Source organism: Megascapheus bottae, chromosome 22, assembly GCF_031878675.1.
Source record: "Megascapheus bottae isolate mThoBot1 chromosome 22, mThoBot2.hap1, whole genome shotgun sequence".
Classification (NCBI taxonomy): domain Eukaryota; kingdom Metazoa; phylum Chordata; class Mammalia; order Rodentia; family Geomyidae; genus Megascapheus; species Megascapheus bottae.
In genome coordinates, this window is record NC_143530.1 from 5,197,176 (window position 1) to 5,217,816 (window position 20,641).

Below are 20,641 nucleotides of genomic sequence, written 5' to 3' on the forward strand. Positions count from 1 at the left end.
AGCTCCTGTAATCAGAGTTGTTCAGGAGGTTAAGATCTGAGGGTCACAGTTCAAAGCCAGTCTGGCCGGAGAAGTAGTGAGACTGATTTCCATTAACCACCAAAAAGCCAGCAGTGAAGCTATGGCTCAAGTGGTAGAGCACCATTCTTGAACAAAAAAGCTAAGGCACAGCACCCAGGCCTTGAATCAAGTCCCAGTATTGGCACGCGCGTGTGTGTGCCTGCACGCACACACACACACACACACACACACACACACACACACACACACACACACAAAGGGAAACATAGGGTAAAAATGCTCAGTAACAATCTCTTTTAAACAATTCTATCCCCAAAGGTAATTTGCCTAAATCAACAAATACGTATGCATCCATAGGAAGTAAAAGATCATTTTCAACTTTGAAAATATTTGTTTAACCCCACGGTCCTGTTAATGGGAAGGAGCGGGAGCCAGGCCTCTGTGTGTGTGTGTGTGTGTGTGTGTGTGTGTGTGTGTGTGTGTGTGTGTGTGTGTGTGTGTGTGTGTTCACATCCATTTCCTCCGAGCAAGTCAAGCATAACGGTGACGCTGAGTGATGAGTGCATTAGGACTTCACACTGCTGCGTGGATGCCATCTGGATATCAACCTGTAAGCCACGGGCCAAGGCCTCCTCTCCCCCAGGATGGCTTTACTGTAAAGGTGAGCCAGCGCTCGGCTCGGCTGGGTTAAGGTCAGCAGCAGCAGAGGCAAAGGGAGGCGCCCGCGCGCTGTGAAGGGGGGCAGCCCTCCTCCCCCATGCTGTCCCAGGCTGATGTCACCAATCCCTGCAAAGCTGTTAAGCCGGAGCAGGGCACCTGCAGTGGCATGGGCAGAGCCCGGCGGAGGGTTCCAGGCAGAGGGCGCCAGCGCCCACCAGAGAGCAATGCGAGGGGCCCCTGCACATGACCCCAGAGTCTGGGGAGGGGGTCACCTTGCAGGAGGCGAACCTCCCCTGCTCCTCTACCCAAGGTTTGCTGCTCTCCACTCAGCCGGGCTCCAGGACGGGCTTCCTACCCAGCCAGCCCCAAATGGCGCCCACCGACCCCCGCCCCTCCCCTGGGGGAGACGGCGACCCCTGTGGGCCTGGGGTCCCCCAGTGCCCGGCTGGCATCTGGGCATGTGGACTAGGAGAGGGTGGGGTCCCGGAGGTGGGGCGGGCCGGGCAGGGGCGCGGTCCAGGGGAGGAGATGGGCAGCGGCCTGGCGGGGCTCCGGGTTTCCCGGGGTCTGATTGGAGGTTGGCCCGATGAGTCGGAGCGAGGGGCGCGCCCAGCGCCGCGGGTTCCCGGAGCCCGGCTCCCTCTGCCCCTCCCCAGAACCGCTTTGTCCCAGTGTGGGCAGAGGTGCTGAGAGCTGCTGGCCGGGGCCTCGGACCAGCGGGCACCCGGGGAGCGGGGACGGGAGGTGGGGCGCGCGCACCCCACGCCAGGCCCGCGCGCCCCGCGCCCGCCCCGCGCCCGCCCGCCCGCGCGCACAGGCGGGGAGCCAGCCGGGCAGCACCGCACGGACCCCCGGACGGACAGACGGACGGGCGGACGCTCCGCCACCGCCGCCCATTCCTGCCTTCCTTCCTCGGCTCGGCTCGGCAGACGCCCCGCAGGTCGGTTATGTAACCGAGCGGGTCCCACGGCACCCAGTCCCGCCCGGCTGGCCGGGCTGTGCGCGGGTGCTGGGGAGGGCGGCGCGGAGGGGTTCGTGGGGCTGGGCAGGGGCTGGACCCGGGCCGGAGGCCGCGGATTCGGGGGTCCTCGGCCCCCCATAGGAGGTGCTGGTCTCGGGGCACTCCTTTCCTTGTCCAAATGACCCAACGATTCGGGGGTCCTGAAGCGGCAGCAGGTGCCCGCAGGGAGGAGGGCGAAGGCGCCTGCCATCCCCCCCAGACTGCGGCGCGGAGACCCACGGGCCGGGAGCCCAAGACGCAGAGCCCCTTCTCCATGTCCAGAGCGGGCGCAGGCGGGGCGGGAGCCCGGACACCCGGCCCAGGAGGCTCGGCTTGGGTCATCTAAAAATAACCGCGAGTTTGGAAAGTGAAGTGCAGGAGCCAAAGTCACCCGGGGCGGGGACCCCGGACCGCCAGGCCCCGCGGCGGGAGCCCCGCGGGCTCCCCAGGTCCCTGGCTTCCACTTTTCGTGGGTGATTTCTTCTCCAGGGCACTTGATTTCTTACCCCGAAGGCGTGAGCGCCTCCCTGCGCGCGGACATGGCGCGTCCACTGCCAAGGCTTTTTCTTTCCTCTGGGTTTATTACGAGCCATCAAAGTTTCTTTGGCTCCCTTTGGTAAGACAGTGCCACAGGGTGCCACCAACGGGGACCAGAGGCTGGGACTTCTTTGCAGCCTGCCAATTCGCATGCAGACTTTCCGAAGACAGTTGACCAGGCAAGTCTACCTTTGCACCTCCGCGGTCCTCCGTTTCCCAAGTTCAAGACACAGGACCAGGGCAGCAGTCGTTAACCGGCCACCAGTCTACATTCTGGGGGTCCAAAGTCGATGGACATACCCCAGAGCTGGGAGGGAGCAAGAAGCAGACCAGCAGGGAGGAGGGAACCAGGCCTGGCATGCGCACTTGGCGGCTTCTCGGGCTGCGCATCGATTTCCTTTAGCCCTAGAGCTATCATATTAAGTATGATCCGTCATTCAGTTCAATTAGTCTAAAATGTGAGATGCATTTTGCTATCCAGAATCCACTGCAAATCAGATCAGCATTTACTAAGCACCTATTACGGAAGTCCCCAAAACAGGATTTGGGGAGAAAACTGTCCTCAACTAAAGCCACAGGATTTCAGGAGCTTTGAAAATAGGTAATGTGTACAAGTCTGGCCTAAGACTTAGCAATCTTCTGGCCCTCTCTTCCTCCCCACCCGCTTTGTCCCTGTCTCTCCACCCCCACCACACACACACAGCAATGAAGATTTAGCAGCTTTAAGTGGGAACTTGAAAGCCTTCTCATTTGCAAGTTCTCATCACCCTCTTCAAAAAAAGAAAAATAAAATAAAACAAAAGACACAGGAAACCTCTTGCATAATCATTTTCAGATAGTCCCACATGTGACAGAAAGTAGCATTCTCTTCATTGGAGCTGTTCCACTGAGGTCTTTTTTTTTTTAATGCATTCCTATCTCTATCTCATCCACAGCATGATTCACTTGCATGCCTACTGTGTGCTGTGTAGGCCCCATGCCAAGTGCTAAAATATTCCCCCCCCCCAAATTGATCTAGCAGGAAAGAGGGAGAAGGAAAATAAATGCTAGTGATTCAGCTTGGTGAGTGCTTTAGTGCAGCTAAGAGGGTGCTTGGCGGGAGCCAAGGGCGGAGGGGCTCTTGAAGACTGGCAGAAGAGAATGCATTTGGTCCGGATCCCGGTATGTGGTTAGCATTCTCCAGAGAGGGCACCAGGCATGCTGCAGGGAAAGAATGGCAAACACGCCTGGTGTAGAGGTCACATTCAAAGAACACTAGGTGTCTGGAGGTGAGGGGCTGGCGGAGAGGAGAGGTTGGTGGTTATGGCAAGTCTGTGTTGTGCAATGCTCTGCTGTGAACAGGAAAATCGTGCAGCCTTTAGTGAGGGGGAGCCCTTGATTTATATTTGCCCAAAGTGATTTTGGAAGTGTTGACAAGGCAAAGAAGAATGAGCTTGGATTTCAGGCTTTTGGGGTGACCTAAGCCACCCTTTCCCACCCGAATAAACTACATAAAATGAACCACACATTAGCCAAGTGGCATGGGAGGAGTGGATGAACGGCCACAGAGAGCCCTTGCAAAGGGCTGGCTGTGAGTTCCTGATCGCTGAGTGAGCTTTGATGTGGAGGAATTTCAGTGTTTGGATGGATGTTCAGGCTTTTGACTGAGATCATGAATAACTGGCAAAGATCAGGTGTGAGAAAGAGGGTGACCTTTTATTCTGAATATCCAAAGGTGAATTTCCCAGGAGGCATTTCCCCCCAAAGGTAATGTCTTCATTCCTAGCAATAACCTTTTGCTCATGGTACTTACCTTGATCTTATTCCTGGGGCTGTGAAGCATTGCCTTTGCAAAAAGAGGGTGCGGTTGAGCTTTGTTGACTCAGTTATTTGAGCACTGCTACTGATCATGGAAATCAAAATCCTCATCTCCGTCTCTAGCATCCCTTCAGTGCTCGCTTTATTTAGAATTGTATGTGGATCGTGTGACCCTGCTACTGAATATATGATACTTTTCCTTTTCGTAAGAGATAAGGAAAGAAAGCCAAGGGAGAGAGAGAATGGGCCACACAATCAGTGAGAGATACCCCAGTGTACAAAGCCAGGTTCTGAATTTGTGGGTTGTGACCTACAAGGGAATTCGAGCTAGGTCTGGAGTGCTTGTTTTCAAGCTGTGTGTTTGATACATGGTGTAGCATCTGCACATCTACACCCTCTCTCAGGTTGATGTTGTTTATTTAGAGCCTATAACAAAGTGGGAGACACTGGCTGGATGTTCTTCAAGATTGTCATCTAGTACTAAAATTCCTTCCTTCCTTCCGTGCTTGCTTTCTTCCTTTATTTTCTCTTTCTTTCTCTCTCTCTCTCTCTCTTTCTTTCTTTCTTTCTTTCTTTCTCTCTCTCTCTCTTTCTTTCTTTCTTTCTTTCTTTCTTCTTCCTTCCTTTCTTTCTTTTACCAGTCCTGGGGACTGAACTCAGGGCCTGAGCACGGCCCTTGGGCTTTCCTCAAGGCCAGAGCTCTACCACTTGAGCCACAGCGCCACTTCCAGCTTTTCTATGTATGTGGTACTGAGGAACCAGACCCCAGTCTTCATGCATGCTAGGCAAGCACTCTACCACTAGGCCAAACTCCTTCCATCCTTTCTTAAATTTTATTACTGGAGCCACTGATTTGGATTTCGGCAGTGCCTGCCTGGACACATCTGGGATGGAAACACCATGAAGAACAATAACTCAAACGCAGTGGCTTGTTCTTGATCACTTGGTGTGAATTAGTCCACCATGCAGAGCTAATGGGATGGCTAACACTGGGAGAGTTCAGGGGAGAATCCTGGGTAACCTCATAAGCGGGGGAAATCTCCATAGTCACTGGTCAAATTCTTTTCTATTTGATCGTTTCCTCATCTTTGCAAAACCTGGGTTGTAAAGTGGTTGCAATGTAACATCATAAAGGTAGTGCTCTGTAAACCAGTACCACAGAAATGTTGGCTTCATCAATGGGAAATGAGACATGGGGGTTCTTATCCATTAACCCTAAGTGAGCAGGGAGGGAGCACGTGTCTGAAATCAGCCTTCTCTACTCAGTGTGTGAGAAGGCCCATCTCTTCCTTGAGTATCATTACTCTTAGAGAGAAGCATTCATGGGGAACCTATGAAAATATGCAGTGCATGAAATGCTCATGGTAAGTTATCCTCATAGAGGTAGAGAAGCCCACCACATAAGGTTTACAATTCTTCCTCTGCTATGGAGCCATTGCCTTGGGCTCATGATCCTGGGTCCTTTGAGTATGGCATTGTGTATGGAAAGGAATAAGACATTCCTTGTGTCTGTGTACCTGTGTGCTTGTGTGTACTTTGGCCTTCTGGAAGAGCTGTATGTCCTTGGATCTTTTTCCTTGTGTAACCAACTTCTAGGTGTCCTATCTGTGAGACATGACTAGATTAATTCGTCTAGCTAACTGAAAGTCTTTAAAACATAACACATTGTATGGCTGAAGATGATACCTCCTAGAAGAAATGCTTCTCCCAAATACCTCTGATTTCCTACATTTCAGAATGACTACAAAAGTATTGTCTATAGTAGGAAAGAAAGAACTATGTTTTCATATTTCTTACCATATTCAACTTGGATTGAAACAGCCCATGGAACAGGGTTGCTAAGCATTGGGATGTAAGCTCAGAAAGACATTACAGTGGTCATTTCTGAAACAATGAATTACATAATTTTTGAACTAGGTACTAGCTTTTATTCTGTTGCCTTAGTTCTTTGTGGGAATACGTGTGTTATTCTCATGTTTTAAATTGTCTTTGCGTGATTGTACAAAGGAGTTGCCATGCAACAAAGCAGTTTATGAATATAGTGCATTTGGACTGGTGTTAACATTCTCATCCACATGGCCCAACACGTTTGAGTCTTTCCTAGGACTGAGGTTTGCCTACTATTAAACATTGTAAGCATTCTGAGATCTTGGGCTGCACTTCAGTGCTTCTCTGGTGGTGTTGGGAACAAAGTATGACATGACATGAAAGGGCGAGAATTCCAGCCCTGGTGCTGTCCCTCCCGGCTCTGTCACCTTGAACTTCCCGGTGACCTACTGGTCACCGGTGTTGGCATTCACTGAGTGCCGTCCCAGCTCCAGACAGTGTGCTCAGCAAGCTATTTACACAATGTTATTTAATCCTTACAACAACTTCAGCGGATGTATGTGAACACCGACTGTTTACAGATGAGTGCATCCCAGGGCGATAAGTCACTGCCCTGCAGAATTCAGAAACTAGGGCTTAATCTCTCCACCTTACAGAAGTGTAAAGGTGACGCGCTAGGAGTTCGTAAATGGACACCAAAAATGGGATGATTTTTTATAGCTGTGAAGGATGTGGTCACCAGAGGAGCTTCCCAGGAGACCAGGCATGCTTGGGTTTGGCAAAGAACTGGGTCTGTGGGAGAAGGAAGATCCACTGCATAGAAAAGAAATGTGTGCAACGTGCAAGAAAATTGTGTGTGTGTGTGTGTGTGTGTGTGTGTGTGTGTGTGTGTGTGTGTGAGAGAGAGAGAGAGAGAGAGAGAGAGAGAGAGAGAGAGAGAGAGAGAGGTGCATTTCTTGTCAAGTACCAAGAGTGGAAAAGCCTAGGCCTTGGATCATGGAGTGGGGTCTGCCTGGTAAAAGGGGAAGGAGAGCATGGTGTGTAGAGAAGAGATATTGGCCAGGAAGTATTGCAATATCCACAGGGAAGCTGAAAGTCCAAGCCAGTGCCAAGGAAGGGATATTAATGGTGCAGAGGACTGAAGTCCTCACCAGGGCTGAGTGACATGCAAGCCTTGAAGTGGTGGGGGATCTATCTCTTCCTGTGCTTTCTCCAGGAGGTCTGCTCACTCGGTAGGACTTGAAGGACCCTCTGTTCTGATATTTTTAGTGTCTCCCTTTTACTAGGATATATGTACTTCCAATAAAATCCACAAAGCTGGGTGCCAGTGGCTCACATCTAAAATCCTAGCTGCTGAGGAGTTTGAGACCTGAGGCTCGAAGTTCAAAGCCAGCCCAGCCAGGAAAGTTCATGAGATACTTACATCCAATACATTGTGCAGAAAAGCCAGAAATGGAGGTATGGCTCAAATGTTAGAGCACTAGCCGTGAGCAACAAAAGCTCAGGGACAGTGCTCAAGTCCTGAGTTTAGGTTGTCACAGCAACAACAAAATCATAGAAAGAAAAATATAGAAAGCACTTATATTACCATGAGCATTGCTAATTATCATTAACATCTTGATATATTTTTCTTCAACCTTTTTATGTGCATGTATTTATAGAATTGGGATCAAAATGAACATAGAAGCCAGGTGCCAGTGCCTCATGCCTCTGTCACCCTAGCTACTCAGAAGGCTGACAATTGAGGATCATGGTTTGAAGCCATCCCAGGCAGAAAAGTCCCCATGAGACTTGTTTTTGTTTTTGTTTTTTGCCAAGCCCCTTGAGCTCAGGGCCTGAGCACTGTCCTTGGACTTTCTCAAGGCTAAAGCTCTACCACTTGAGCCTCAGCACCACTTCTGGCTTTTTTCTATGTATGTGGTACTGAGGAATCGAACCCGGGTCTTCATGCATGCTAGGCAAGCACTTTAACCACTAGGCCAAACTCCCGGCCCCCCATGAGATTCTTATCTCCACTCAAGGCTAGATTTCTAGCCTTGAGCACAAAGCAGCTCAGGGACAGTGCCCAGGCCCTGAGTTCAAGCCCTACAAAAAGTGAACATAAAATTTTGAATTCTTTGTAGTTCATCAAGTATTTAAGTAACTTTTCATGTAAGGCCAAGGAGCCCGGTGAACATTTGATTTTTGCCCATTGCATAGTAGTCCCGTGTATAGTGTTACCCTCATTCTGTTACCCTTCCCTCTTTCATTGAACATGAAACTCAGATCTGATCACCCAAGCTATCATAAAGAATACTTTTTTTTTCCAGTCCTGGGGCTTGAACTCAGGGCCTGAGCCCTGGCCTTGGGCTTTCGCAAGGCTAGAACTCTACCACTTGATCCACAACACCATTTACAGCTTTTTCTGTGTATGCGGCACTGAGGAATTGAACCCAGGTCTTCGTGCATACTAGGCAAGAACTCTACCACTAGGCCAAACTCCCAGCCCATCATGCAGAATACTTTGATACACATCTCTGAGCATTATTTGGTCCCTCTACATTTTGGATTCTTTTCTTTGGTTAAATTCTTAGAAGTGGAGTTATTGGATCTAATTGATAAACCTCCTCAAGGCTTTCCTTAAATATGGACACTGCAAACTTTATTAGCTTTCCAGCAGGTTGTACTTCAGCCAGACATGGCAGAAGGGCTCTCGCCGCTGCCACACTCCTGAGCACTCTCTTTTGGTGAAGATAAGAGCTGGGGGTATGGTATTCGTGCTTTCTGGATACCCACTCTGGATATATGTATGTCTGACCCTTCACACAGGAAGTTGGTTTTTCTTTGGGAGAGTAAAGGATACGTGGAGGGGGTGGGTCGCTGACTGATTCTACTGTATGTGTGTTGGTGTCCCAGCTTCTGTCCCAATGGTTGTTTTCAGCCAGCAGCTTGGTGTAGGGCTGCCTGTCCCTGAACAACTGTAGACGTCACCTTTGGAGTTCCTGAGGTTGTCTTAAACTTTATGGAATGAGGCATCATATTGGGCCAGGAGAAATCAATGTCCAATTTCTACTTTCCTTTGGTGTTTTACTGATATGTTACTAAAGAAATTTTTCATGTAAAGCCAGGCATAAAGGCTTCTGCCTCTCTTTCATCTTAGGTTCTCAGAAGAGAAGAAGATTGAGATTCAATGCCAGACCAAGGGAAAAAATTCACAAAGACCCTATCTCAACCAATTGTTGGGTATAGTGGGGTATTCTTTGCTATGTCAGGAAGCACAAACAGGTGGGTTATGATCCATGTCAGTTCAGACAAAGAGCAGGACCCTATCTCAAAAGTAAACAGGACAAAAGGGGCAAAAGTGTGGGTAAGCCCACACTTTTAGGTAGAATACCTGCCTAACAAGCAGAAAGTGCTGAGTTCAAATCCTTCCAAAAAGAAGACCGAGAAATTATTCATTTAATTATATGTCCCTTCAGCAAATATGTTTTGAAACAGAGAATTGTATATATGAATAAATTATTGGATAGATCAAACTAACGTTTTACTTCCCCAGGAACAAAATCTTTTTTAACTTGACAAAGGAAACAGAAATAAAACACTAATTCAGAATATGATCTTTGTTTCCTTCTGTAGGCATTGATAATAATCACGTCATCTCTTACATATAACTACATTTATGAAAACAAAAGATTAGGTTTTGGTTAGGGAAGGTATTTGGCAATTGGCATGTGATGTAATTGCTTATTTGTTCTTTAATTTCTTCTTTCTTTGTCTCTTTCTTTGTCTGGTCTCCACACAGCTGTTGTTTAGCATTAAACTTCAAATTTTGACAAGGTGACATTGCAGGGCGTCTCTGAACTGAAATATTTGCCGGGTCAGATTTTCAAAGGCTTGCCTTCTGACAAGTGTGCCACTGCCCAGGAAGATGCCACAGGAATTCTTGGCTTCTGCCTTGGACCTTGGCTTTATTTCAGCCTCCTTAGATGACGATGGGAAAGGTGATCTTTACAACCACACCAGGAGAGTTTTGTTCCAGAAGGTTAGGAAGCATTTCTCAGACCTGTGTGGGTGCAGGCTAACTGGGGAGATCAGCCTCAGGGGAGGGGATTGAGGCAGTAAACCTGATGAAGGCTCCCTCGGTCTGCTCTGTGCACAGGACCTTGATCGAGCCCTTCCCCACTTCCTTCTGATAGTGCAAAGGTCGATCAGATGATTAAAGCGGAAACTGGGGATACTGAGAACTACAGAATGCCCCTCTATGGGCTCAATGATATACTAGTGAATTCACAGATTCACCAGGCCAGCGACAGTCCACAGTGGAAAACCTCTGTGGCTCTCTGCTCCCTTGTGCTTGCTTATGATCCAGGAAGCTCCTGGAAGCCACCTAGGCTTGAATAGGTCACTATTTGTGGAGCTGCCCTGGGGGTCTCCAAACAGACCTTCCCAGTGTGGTATCTCCTGGCATCCCTCCTGCTTTCAGGCACTGATGGAGTTTTTATAAAACCTCACAGCTGTCCCCAAAGCTTCTGTCTTGAGTGATAAGAATCAAACCCTTACTATGTATTCAGGGGGTCTTCTGCCCTCAATCTAGCCCCTGGTCCTAGAGCCGTCATTGTAATATTCGAATACCCACTACTGTCTATCAAGTCTTACATCTCAGGGTACATGCTATGAGGTTATTTCATGTAGACACAATTACAGATCTATAGTGTGTTTTCATGCAAAACAACACTTGGCATTTTTATGATGCATTTCAAGGGCATGCCTTACAGGAAAGGAAATACAATAAATAATACCAGTTACTTAAGTGGCACTCAGGGCTTATTTCCATGTATCTGCAAGTTTAGTACAGTGAATTTATTAACTGGTCATGTGACACCCATCCTTCTCCATCTCTTATCCACCTTGACCTCTCTAAATGATTTCATCACTAGATGCAAGGATCCCAGCTGGACCCCAGTCATCCCCTCTGACTGATCAGGAGCTGTCCTTCATCCCTGCTTCCACTCTTCCCACATCCTCATTTCAGAGGTTCTAATGCAAAAACAAATTAAAAAACCCTAAAATAATGGGAATGTACTCCAAAAGAGGAGTACTGTTCAGAACATAAGCATCAACTTGAAGGATAATCGTAGTAGCAACAATATTATTCTCGTAACAGCAACAATAATACAGAACATAGTTGGAATTTGAGGCAAACTGATGGCCGCCTAACATTGGTTTAGTATCTACATTGGTGATAGACAACTTTCATTTTTGCTTTTGGCCAGGTCTTTTTTTTGTGGTTTTAATTACTTCTTCTAAAAAAATTACATCAGTCCTTTTAATGATTTTCTAAATTAGCTATAAAACTGTGCTTCTTTCGGATTTTGCTTATTTTGCTATTAAAATTTTAGTGGTCTTTGCGTACACAAACTGGTCTTACATCTCTTCTTACATTCTCAAATTGGTCATTTTTTTAAAAGATGATATCCTAAGACCATGATTAAGTTATTCTTCATCCATGATCAAGTTTACTCATTATTGCTTTTTGTCAGTCATGGAAGTATAATGTTACCAAATGCACACATTTCATTTCCTAATTGCAAATTGACTTTTTTATGGCTACTTATTACAGAACCCCAGGAGACTACCATCAATGCTCAAGACACAGCTTCTTCAACTTCCTATTCTAATAAATAACAAACCACTGAGTTGTTGAGAAATAAATCAAGTCTTTGTAATAAATAACAAAGATACAATTATGCACAACTGCTGATCTACAGGACAATAGGCAAATAAAATACAACTCAGAATGAGGGCTGCTTTACTAAGAAGGACGGACTGTATACCTTGTATTCTATACATCTTTCCAAAGTTTAATTTCCCTTAAGTTTTATCTCTTCAATATTTTCTCGATCCCTGAACCCTCAGAAGAACCATTAGTGTTTGTGGAGCTCATTATATATGGAACATACATGATCTAACACACACGCACACACACGCATACACACACACATGCACACACACGCACACACACGCATACATACACACACGCACACACACGCACACACACGCGCACACACACACACACACGCACACACACACGCACACAAGTTGTTTATTCTTGTATCTCAAATTTGTCAGGTTTCACGATGCCCACACATCCCTTACTTTGATGCGATCAGAACTCAGTAAACTTCCAGATTCTCCCTAGTTTTCTTACAATGAGTCTTGGACATGAAATACCCAAAGGCTGAAAAAAAAAAAGGTCATACTCATTCATCTTAGTTTGCATTTGCTGGGATCAAAGTCAGTGGCAAAATGAACGGACTATCCATTAAATCCATTCTAAAATAATTCAGGGGTGCAAAACTGAAGATGTCAACATATTTTTAAAGCCTTTGTTCTTCTCACACAATTGTTAAGTATAAAAATAAGCAGCTCCATGAGATACATTTGTCTGCTTGTGTGTGTGCGTGACCAAGCCAATTCTTTAAAAAAGATATGACCTTATACCACACTGCTCTTACATAACAAAGAACCAAATATGATTGATAGCAGTGTCTGCATCTCCCATGGGCTGAGGTATAAAGGGCTTCCTCTGTCTCAAGCTCAGATGATTTTGAAGAATTCCTGTTTTAATAAGGCCAGTTACAGCCTTTTCTCCTCTCTGGAACTTGGATATAAAGCAAGTGAACAGAAGTAGCTGTCATTGAGTACTGAGAACCTATCCACAGGTTCTGAGCATAGTCCTACAGAGGACCAGAAGAGGTACACTTCATTGTCGCTTTCATGTTCAGGTGAGGCTACTGAGGTTCAGAGAGGTCATGTGACTTGCTCATAGCAGAACAGGCAGTAAATAGGAGGAACCAGAACTCACCAATGGATTTTCTATGTAGCCCAGAGCTTTTTCTCATGGATTCATAAAGACATTCAAAGGGGGGTGAAGAAAGACTGTTATTTGATAAATTTCAAATTTTGTAGTATTTTTATTTCAGGGTTTCCACAATATGGTCTTGACATGAAGAAAACAAGCTCTCTGTACTCTGATCCTGCCTCTCCGCATGTATTGTCAGAGAAGTCTCAGGTCTGACTGTGAGTAGGCCTCTTCTTGCTGTGGTTCTCTCGCTGGCCCTGCCAATCAAGGTGCTGCTAGAGCCTGTACTCTAATACTTTGAAAGTTGTGTATACACATCACCAATGGCATATAATTGTTTTCCTACCTCCACTAGGAGAGATTTGTAATTGTGGGCTAGGAAGAGGCACCAGCCCGGGATGAACATAGAGGATTGTGACAGAGGGTTGGGATTTAAAAGGCTTCTGGTATAAAAAAAAAAGTTGTTACTTTTCTGAATAAAGCAGTTACTCTTCTGACCACACCACAGAGCCGTCCGGAGAGGTAATACTGGGCAATATATTTGAATTCTGTTGTTTGGAATTGCTTGTGATAAGTCCCTAGCCATACGTGGAGCTCTGAAACAGTGGGTTCTGAGGGCTGGGGGAAAGAAAGAAGGGGATAATTTTCTAGCACGGAGGCATGCTGTGGGAATCAGGCATGGAGGAAGATGATAGAATTGAGGGTAGTTCCAGCCTTGAGGGGCCAGTGCCATTCCAGACCCCCTGAAAGAGGGGACATTTTTTCCTGTGTAGAACTCAGTGCCATCCTCTTATTTATCTTTAATGACACTCTGTTACCTTAGCTCTGTCTTTTGTGATCTGTAATGGCTCCAGTGGAGTTGTAGGATAACACACAACTTGTGTGTGTATTGTCCCTATGAGGCCACCTCTTGCCTCTCTCTCCCTCGTCTTCCCCCACTCACCCTTGCTCACTAATCAGATACATGTTCCTGATTATTCCCATCTATATATGATGCATGCATTTTGCATACGTAGATGCCCTATATTAACCTTCCTTAAGGGATAGTATCCGAAGAGCATTTGTGATTTCTGGTGACAAGACGATTGAAGATATGCTTATTCACTGGGAGAGAAGCGAAGGAGGACCAAGTATGTGTGCCAAAAGTAGACCTCATCCTCTCCCCTGTGAGCCAAGTGCAGTGACCACCCATGGGGGCCGCCCGAGGACGCCCGTGGACGCCTGTGTCATTCTTCCATGTGTTACCTGAGGAAGCTCTGTCTCTCTTCCCCAGTGTTGCAGTGGAATGGGCATTCTGCCAGTCTAGGTACAACCGGGAGGAGTCTGTAAGCTGCGAAAGTGAACAGCTGTCCTCACCGTGATGGTTTCAGTTCATTAAAGTTACAAGTTGTCTCAGTTTATTTTGTGCTGGTATAATAAGATAGCCAAGACTGAGTCATTGGTAAACCACACAGACTTATTCCCCACAGTTCTGGAGGTAGAGGTGTTTGGCAGGTTTGGTTGAACGTTTCCAACCTTGTTGCTCTATCCTCTCTAGAGGAGGGTCACTGTGTCCTGACACAGAAGAAGGAGGAAAGGCGAGGAGACTAATGACAGAAGACGCCCCCATTTCTCAGATCCTAATCCTGTTAGTGGGAAAGGGAGAAGCCCTACCAGCCTCGTCACCTCTTCAAGGCCTGGCTTGCCAGTACTGTCACCTTGACCTTTGTGTTTCAACACCTGAAAAATGTACATATTTAAAGCATTGCATGAGAGTTCCATTTGTCTGTTGCACAAGTAGTAGGGTGATTTCCAACCTTATTTCTACTGCCTTCTTTGGCATAATTCAGTGCCAGTATCAGGGCATTTAGGTTACTAGTTCTCAAGAAGTGGACTATTAACTAAGTTTCTAATCCTGTTTGCTTCTCCCATTGGGCCAGCCTCTGCTTAAAAGCCTCTGGAATGGTTCATCTTGATTGGCACCTTGACTAAATTAAGAAGTGTCTAGCAGAGGAACAAAGCACATCTCTGAATGTGTATGTGCACGGGTGTCTCCAGAGACATTTAGATCCAGAGGGAATCAAGTTAGTGGATGAGTCCCTGCACACACCCTTTGCTGGATTCACAATGGCGTGAGGGAGTTACCGGGAGATGGTTAAAGGCTGGAGGCCTGTTAGAAGGAAGGAGAACATTGAGGAGAGTGTTCCCAGGCCTCCTGCTTTCCAGTCTCTGCTTCCTGTCAGCCAGGATGCAAACTGTCCTGCTCCTCCCAAAATGAGGACCCAACATTCTGAAACCACGAACCCCCCCTCCAGAAGAAAATCTTTCTTTATCTAAGTTGTTGTATTCAGACACTGAGTCACAGGGTCACAAAAGCCTGACAGTCACCAAGATCCCTCCCAGAAACCTTACTAACAAGAAGGCAGGTCTGTCCTGAATGAAGCTCAGCCAATCTCCAGTTACTACAGAGCATGAGCCCCGCAGCAAATGGTCCAACTGCAGCAAGCCAGAGAGGACGTTGACAGAGGGGTTTTTGTTTTCAATTTTGCTATATTGAAATTGGAGTCACATGACACCAGAAGTGGATGGGGCCAATTGTGGACCATCCTGAACTGTGGCTTTGCTGAGAGCAACTGGCCAAACCTATGTCGGTTCCTCACTGGAAGTCATGGGTTGAACAGGAGCAGGAGACAGGAGGAGATGCTCTGGTGAGTGATACTGAAGTCCAATTAGGATTTGCTTCTGAGAGAGAGCAAAAGCAAGAGAGAGGAGAGCTTGCCACCTGACAGGGAGAGAAAGAGAGAGAGAGAGAGCCTCAACCAAAGGGCATACAAAGAAGGAGTGACTTTGAAAGTGACCTGACTGAGTAGGGAGCATTGACTTATTTCAGATCAAGAGTGAATTGTGCTGGCAGTGAACGTCAAGGAAAGGATGAGAACTTTCAAGCTTCTGGATTTAACACAGCAGGAAACAATGATAACCTATGACTCAGAAAGCCACTCCTTGGAGAAAATGCTAATCCAAGGTGTGCATGGCTCTGAGTCTTCAATTAGGAATCGAGGGGGTGTCTGAGGAAGGAGAAGAAAGGAGAAAGGGGGAGAGAGAACGAGAGGGCTCTGGGTGCCATTTGATGGTGTTATATTCCATTTGTCTATCGAATACCACAGCCAGAAACCCTGCTGTGCACTGGCCATTATGGGAAGAAGCTGAATGCTCATCTTGCAGGAGGAGATGGAAACAAATAGGGTCGCTTTGCATTTTTATATAAATTAGACTGCAACATTGAGCAGAAGGTATCAGCAAGATGTGTATAAGAGAGACAAACCCAAGTAAGCTTGATAGTAGGCCAGATAGGGATGAGGCAGTCAGCAAGGGGGTGGAGTGAAGAGGTCTCGTAAGGAAGCTCCAGTTCAGGACAGGGTGTGTAGGCCGTGACTCACTCCAGGCATAATGTTGAAGATGAGTGACAGATTAGAGTATGGCTGGACAAGACTGGGACTGAAGGAAAGCTTTTTTATAAAGTGGACCGAGTGGTGCCATGATCTGGCACTCTGTGACAGATGAGGCCTTGAAAACAGAGTAAGCACTCCGGCGTTGCTTTCCTTTGCTGCTCGTCTTAGCGTCATCCACACAGCTTGAACGAGGTGCTGAGCTCAGCGCAGTACTGCGGTCAAGACATGCAGCCCAAGGGCTCGCTGCAGGGCTGGCCTGGTTGGCTGGGCTGAAGAGCTGTTTTCCTTTAATTTGCGAGGTCCTAGGGAGCGGTGGCAGATTGTCAACATGCACATAGCACAAACACCTAGCAGTATAGGAGGAGAATTCAATTTGCATAGGGTATTTGCCAGTCTTTCCTTCCTCCTTCCTTTCAGTTGATTCATTTTCTGCAGTCTTATCAGATAGACTGTAACCCATTTCCTTGGACCCACTCTCTACCTCCCGGGTACCTGTTCTTCTCCTTGGCTGCCTCTTTTTTTGGCTCCATTTTCCTCTAAGCTGTTAAGTCTCTCATTATCTGTGCTCTTCTCTCTCTCTTTTTTGTTTGTTTCTTTTCACTCTATTCTTCTCCCCCCTCCCCTGCAGGCCCCTTCTAAAAGCAGAAGGTGAAAGATGACGGGATAAATCTTCCTTCAGCTGCCATAGCAACCTTTACCTGCTTTGCTGCACACTTTTGAAGTGCCTTCCTCCTGTGCAAACTTGTTTTGTGTGGAAGCTCTGGCTCCTGCAGAGGCTGTGGGTTTTTCTCTAAACTTCCTCTAAGCAGTCAGGGAAGGTTAGACTCTGTCTTGAGGTGAGATTCTTGAACCCCTCTCCCCCGATGGGTCAAGCCTTTGCTTCATCATAGAGAACCACCTGACCACCTTGCACTGTGTTTCATTCCTGAGGACCAGAGATCCCGCCTCTTCGTATCGTGCAAGTCTCTGGCTGAAGATGCTCATTTACGAATGGGAACCTTCACCACTTTAAACATAGCGTTCCATTGAGATTAGCCTGTGGAATAGCGGGGTTCTTGCCCATGTGTGACACCTAGCTTTGCCATCTTCATCACATCCCAAAGTCTCTCCCCAGCTTTCCCAGCATGCACTGCATGTGGAAAAATGACAACGCTTCCACATCCCTGTCTTCCCTTGGGTTTGAGGTCAGAGGCCGGGAGCCTGGCGAGGATGTGGACTCTTCCAGGCTTCTCTTGGTGGCCTGGGTCCCTCAATATAGAGTCTTCTGTTCTCCCTGGATTCCCAAGTTCTCCTCCAGGGATGCGGATGGCCCAGGATTCCGCACTCTACACCATCTCTTCCCTGCCCACACTTGTGTGACAGTCCTTTAGTTAAACTCACTTCAGTGATCAGTTTCCCACTGAGGCCTTGAGTCAGACGATCGCTATTGTCTTGTTTGAAGTGAATGCTTGACTTACCTAGTAAATTCTTCATCGAATTCACTGTATATTTGTCTGTTTTTAAGAGTCAGGTCCAAGAAGTAGCTCATGCTTGAAATCCTAGCTAACTGAGAAGCCGAGCTCAGGAAGATCACAGTTCCAGACCAGCTCTAGCAAAATGGTTAGGACACCCCATTACAACGGAAAAGGCTGGGCATGGTAGTTTATGCCTAGCATTCCAGCTATGGTGGGTCCAGGCCAAAAACAATACTAAAATCTTTTAAAATAAACCTAAATTAGGGCCAAAAGGGCTATGGACATGTCTCAGGTGGTAGAGTGCCTGACTAGCAAGTGCAAAGCCCTAAGTTCAAACTCCATTACTACTAAAATAAACAAATAAAAATCAAACAAGGGTAGTATCTAGCTAAGCACAGCAGGGCACACTTGTTATTCTAGCACTTAGGTGGCTGAGGCAGGAGAATGACAAGGGTCAGTCCAATCTGGACTCCTTAGACCCCATCTCCAAACAACAAAACCCATCTGATGCTCTTCTCTAGAAAGTAACCAATTTAAAAACAAAATGGTGCCAGATTTATGGGGATGGAATCCAAATGGGCTTCTCAGCCCACCTGGTCCTTCCTTTCCTTTTGGTTATGCTCATTGCAAAGCCCACACAGATCTGCATAGAGAAAATGGGTATCAAAAACCCTATAGGTAGGGCCAGGAGTTTGGCCTAGTGGTTAAAGTGCTTGCCTAGCATGCATGAAAACCCAGGTTCGATTCCTCGGTACCACATCCGTAGAAAAAAGCCAGAAGTGGTGCTGAGGCTCAAGTGGTAGAGCTCTAGCCTTGAGAAAGTCCAAGGACAGTGCTCAGGCCCTGAGCTCAAGCTCAGGACTAGCAAAAACAAACAAAAAAACAAAAAAACCCTATAGGTGGGCTGGGAAGTTTGGCCTAGTGGTAGAGTACTTGCCTAGCATGCACGAAGACCCAGGTTCGATTCCTTGGTACCACATACTTAGAAAAAGCCAGCAGTGGTGCTGAGGCTCAAGTGGTAGAGTTCTAGCCTTTAGAAAAATCCAAGGACAGTCCCCAGGCCCTGAACTTAAGCCCAGGACTGGCAAAAAAAACCCCTATAGGTATAAAGGCTTTTATGGTGGGTATGCTGAAAAGCCCCCATTGCTGCCCTAGAGCCCAGACCACAAACACACCAAACACAAAAGAACCAACTTGCTTTGTGTATGTGCTCCATAAGGATCCACAGCATGTTGCTTAATTAAATTGTGATCCTATGGACGTTTGAGATATAACAGTGGCCCCCGAAGGGACCCCAAGAGAGCCATGAATGAACAATAAAGATCATTTCTTTTGGAAACCATGAGCGGCAAACTGTATTTTCCTGATTCTTTTAAGACAGATCCCAAATGGTATCAAGAAGAGTATGAGGTTCACACAGCTCTCAGCAGGTTAAAAAAATTCTGCAGCAGAATTAAAGAGGTTCCATTGTATTTCAGGAAGCTCTAATGGGTTTCTCTCGAGCACGCCTAAGAGTATCTGATCGTTCCTTTGTATCTGAGGATGGCTGGATGACTCGTTCCTGCTACTATTATACTTCGGTCTCCTGGTAAGATGGAGAAAATCAGGCAAAACCCCAGCTTTTCCCTGAAGATGACCTAGATATTAAAACATCAAAAAAGCCTCACTGATAAGGACAATCCAAAATTGAACACTGAAGGTTTGATTTGATTGTACAATTATTAGTATTTGTATAAAAATTCTTAGCTAGCAAGCTAGTTTTCTTCCATAAAATTCACAATATTTAAAATTTTTCATTTGAATTCAAATTTACAGATGAAAGAATGTTTAAAACATTGCAAAACTTGGTTTAGATTGTACTTTAAAATTTGAAACGACTCTATCTAGCCTTATTTTTAACTTGAAAAACCTAACCCCTCTGTCTATTACTTTTATAGTAACTTTTTTAAAAGTAATTTATTACAAAACAACAGCAACAAAATATCTAACAAACAGTAAGGTGCCAGTGGTTCACCTCTGTAATACCAGCTGCTCAGGAGGCTGGGATTGTACACATACACACGTGCGGAAATAGCCATCTGCATTTGTTATCTACCACTCATCAAAGCAACAGTGTATTCTCAGTTTTTATTATTACTATTCAAGCTGACAAACCTTTAAGTTCTTCCAAACTGTCAAATTTCCCATAATTTATTTCCTTGTTTATAAATCATAACTGAACTTGAAGTCAGGATGAATTATTCATTAACCATTTCCATAGATCCTGTGTCCTTATTTACCCTCCTCAGCTGTCCATAACAGAACATTGAAGAGCAGCTTTTTGTCACTGCTCTACAAGTTTACTATTACTGCTCTCCATTTTAATGGGAGTCTAGTTTCATAAATATATATAGAGAGACAGCAGATCAGCCCACCAAACTTTGAAAAACAGGAGGGGATGTGAATTTGTTCAAATTACAATGTACAAATTTATAATGCTAGTAAATGCATCGTCATTGGCACGGACAAACTCCTTATGATTCCATGCTAATTAAAAATGAAATTAGAGGCCGGGAGTTTGGCCTAGTGGTAAAGTGCTTGCCTAGCATGCATGAAGACCCGGGTTCATTCCTTGGTACCACATACATAGAAAAAAGCCGGAAGTGGTGCTGAGGCTCAAGTGGTAGAGCTCTAGCCTTGAGAAAATCCAAGGACAGTGCTCAGACCCTGAGCTCAAGCCCAGGACTGGCAAAAAAAAAGAAATTAGAAATAAATAATACATAAATTGAGGTATCTTGGTGCTCCAAGCCTGGAATCCCAGCTACTTGAGGGGTGGAGGAAGGTGATCTGAGTCTGAGTTCAATCTCTGGTGCCAGCAAATAAATAAAGAAAATTGCAAGCTCAAGTTGCTTTCTTTTTAATGTCTTGCTCAATTTTCTCCTTTGGTTGATCTTTCTGTTTCTATTAAAACACATTCTTGACTTGTAGTTTGAGTAACCAGGAAGAAATAAAATGTAAGTGGGTTGTCTTAGGAACATTAAAATTAAAGGCATTTATGCTGGAGAAAGCTTTCTTTTCTTGAGCATGCTTGGTC

The 20,641-nt window shown here is 46.1% G+C and overlaps 1 protein-coding gene across 2 annotated transcripts in view; it reads left to right on the forward strand.

Annotated features, from left to right (window-relative positions):
* Window positions 1-625: 625 nt before the first annotated feature.
* Window positions 626-20,641, forward strand: part of Rcan2 (regulator of calcineurin 2) — a 143,291-nt gene continuing 123,275 nt past the window's right edge. The window contains exon 1 of one of the 2 annotated variants that reach the window (XM_090355535.1): window positions 626-682. The gene's annotated coding sequence lies outside the window, so the exon portion shown is untranslated. Of the gene's footprint in view, window positions 683-1,326; window positions 1,622-20,641 lie in introns of those variants that run through there. The other variant, XM_090355534.1, reaches the window with a different exon arrangement.